The sequence below is a fragment of the Rutidosis leptorrhynchoides genome, chromosome 10, assembly GCF_046630445.1.
Source record: "Rutidosis leptorrhynchoides isolate AG116_Rl617_1_P2 chromosome 10, CSIRO_AGI_Rlap_v1, whole genome shotgun sequence".
In the NCBI taxonomy this organism is placed as follows: domain Eukaryota; kingdom Viridiplantae; phylum Streptophyta; class Magnoliopsida; order Asterales; family Asteraceae; genus Rutidosis; species Rutidosis leptorrhynchoides.
This window is the reverse complement of record NC_092342.1, coordinates 169,658,365-169,661,810: the sequence shown is the minus strand read 5'-3', so window position 1 is coordinate 169,661,810 and position 3,446 is coordinate 169,658,365.

Genomic DNA, 3,446 nt, shown 5'->3' with positions numbered 1-3,446 from the left:
CGCTGAGATGCAATCCATGTATGACAACCAAGTTTGGGAACTTGTTGTACAACCTACTGGCTCTAGGCTAGTTGATTGTAAATGGCTTTTCAAAATGAAAACCGACATACATGGAAACTTGGATACATATAAAGCTAGACTTGTAGCAAAAGGGTTCACTCAAACTCAAGGGGTTGACTATGATGAGACTTTTTTGCCTGTGGCAATGCTAAAGTCTATTAGGATATTACTTGCCATTGCTGCTCATTATGATTATAAAATATGGCAAATGGATGTTAAGACCGCTTTCCTAAATGGACATCTTGAGGAAGATGTCTATATGGTTTAGCCTGAAGGTTTTGTTGATCCGAAATATCCTAAAAAGGTATGCAAGTTAAAGAAGTCAATCTACGGATTGAAACAAGCATCTAGAATGTGGAATCATCGTTTTAATGAGGAGGCCAAGAAATTTGGCTTCATTAAAAATGGTGATGAAGCTAGTGTATACAAGAAAGCTAGTGAGAGCACTATCATGTTCCTTGTACTATATGTGGATGATATATTGTTATTTGGAAATGATATTCCGGCAATGGAAGGTGTTAAAATTTGACTAAGTAAATGCTTCTCTATTAAGGATCTTGGAGAAGCACATTACATTTTGGGGATTGGGATCTACAGAGATAGATCCAAGAAACTAATAGGTTTGAATCAAAGTGCATACATTGAAAAGATCTTGAAAAGGTTCAAGATGGAGAACTGTAAGAAAGGTTTGGTACCTATTCAAAAGGAACACTTCTCAGTTCATCTCAGTGCCCCACCACCAAAGATGAACAGGAGAGAATGAAGAAAGTCCCATATGCGTCTGCCATTGGGTCAATCATGTATGCAATGATATGCACTAGACAGGATGTGTCATGCGCTCTTAGCCTGACAAGTAGATACCAGAATAACCCAGGAAACAGTCATTGGATTGCTGTCAAAAGTATATTGAAATATCTTAGGAGGACTAAGGATATGTTTCTAATATATGGGTCTGGTGAGGAGGAACTCGCTGTAAAAGGTTACGTGGATGCGAGTTTCCAAACTAATCGAGATGATTCTCGATCACAATCCGGTTATGTCTTCACATTAAATGGAGGTACGGTCTCTTGGAAGAGTTCAAAATAGGATGTTGTTGCTTTATCCACTACAGAGTCAGAGTATTGTGCCTTGATTCTTTCCTTCGCTATTCTGAAATATGGTAGTTCATAAGGAAGAGCTCAGGTATAATGCAAGGTATATATTTAGGACGTATGTAGTCAAGATGAAATTTGTCCCTCTTATTCATTGAGAGTCAGATGTCTAAGCCCTGATAAAGTTAAATCTAAAAGAGAGTGATCACTCTGTATCTCTTGGATTTAACATGACATCTAGGACGAAAGGATGTGATGAAAAATTCACCTATTCATATTCGATATGGGAACTCGAAAGGGATGATGTTATTGAATGGCACAAAGTCATAACATGTTGGGGGTGATGGACGGTCGTTAGGTGGTATCCATCACTTGCATTAATTTCTTATGTTTCTCGTGCAAGTGGGAGATTGAAGATTTTTGTATGCCCGAGAGACATATTTAATTAATGTGGCTAATATGTTATGACCCAAGTCGGGTCATACCCAATAACAAGCTTACCGACACCTTAATCGTATTTAATCTTAATGAATGAATCATTAAATCAATACGCGACACTTGGATTTTTGATATTCGGTTTTATAAAATATTATTACTTTAGATAAATTATTTGGATAATTTGTAAATTAAGGATTTAATTGTTTATAAGGATAAGCAATATATTGTGTTATATTTTATAAAAGGTTTATAAAATAAATATGTATGTAACTTAACAAGTCATGTTTTTTTTTTGTATAAAAGTTTTATAAAAATAAAAGGGTTATTTTATATAAAACCCATGTGAAGTGGAATGCAGATTTTGGGACTCCAAGACAAGCATCCCATGCTTGTTTTGTTACTTTTAACATAACACAAGTATTAAGGTACATGGGTATCAAGTCCATGACTCAAGAGAGAACACATAATACATCCATACATGCAAAAACACTCTCTTTTTCAAACTTGCTGCATTCTGGCTGAATTTTGGAGCTAGAAGAGAGAGTCCTTGAGCTTGTTTGGAAGCTTATCTTCAAGTGTAAATAAATCCTAACCATAGTATTAGGTGTTGTGTAAAAGTTTGGGGTATTATCTCTTGAGGTTTCATAGTTTTGAAGCTCCATTCACCATCATCTTTCTAGTTGCTGCTGATCAGAATTTTGGGTGTAAATAAAAGGGTTTTAAGCTTGGTTAATTAGCTAGTTAAGTGTCTAAATCTTAACTAACTTAAAGTGTGGTGTTGGTGCATCAAAGGATTAGGGTATTGCACACTTGAGGGTTCATTTTGAAGCTCCATTCTTCAACATCTTCATCATCACTTACAAGCTTGGAGTAGGTATAAACTCTTTACTTGCTTGTAGTTTGTAAGCATACTTCATAACTTGATCCTAATTGGGATTTAACTTTAATTGGTTAAAGATTAACAAGTTTAAATGGTAATAACAACATGCTTCTGCTTTAATTTGATTCTTAAAAGGTTTTATGTATCATGAAACTTGTTAAATCCCAACAATAACATCATTCCATTCATATATATAAAACTACATTATTCGAAGGTTTAAACTTGAAATCACTAGAACATAGTTTAGTTAATTCTAAACTTGTTCGCAAACTAAAATTAATCCTTCTAACTTGACTTTTAAATCAACTAGACACATGTTCTATATCTATGTGATATGCTAACTTAATGATTTAAAACCTGAAAACACGAAAAACACCGTAAAACCGGATATACGCCGTCGTAGTAACACCGCGGGCTGTTTTGGGAAACTTTGATTTAAAATTTGTTCTTCTGAGAAAATAATTTTTCTTATGAACATGAAACTATATCCAAAAATCATGGTTAAACTCAAAGTGGAAGTATGTTTTCCAAAATGGTCATCTAGACGTCGTTCTTTCGACTGAAATGACTACCTTTACAAAAATGACTTGAAACCTGTATTTTCAACTATAAACTTATGCTTTTAAAACTGATTTAAAACGAAGAAGTTATGGGTAAAACAAGATTGGATAATTTTGCTTGTTGTAGCTACGTGAAAATTGGTAACAAATTTATATTAATCATATCCTAGCTAACTCATATTGTATTATTCATTATTCTAATATATTATGTAATCTTGGGATACCATAGACACGTATGCAAATGTTTTGACATATCATATCGACCCATGTATATATATTATTTGGAACAACCATAGACACTCTATATGCAGTAATGTTGGAGTTAGCTATACATGGTTGAGGTTGATTCCAAAAATATATATACTTTGAGTTGTGATCTAGCCTGAGACGTGTATACACTGGTCGTGGATTGATTCA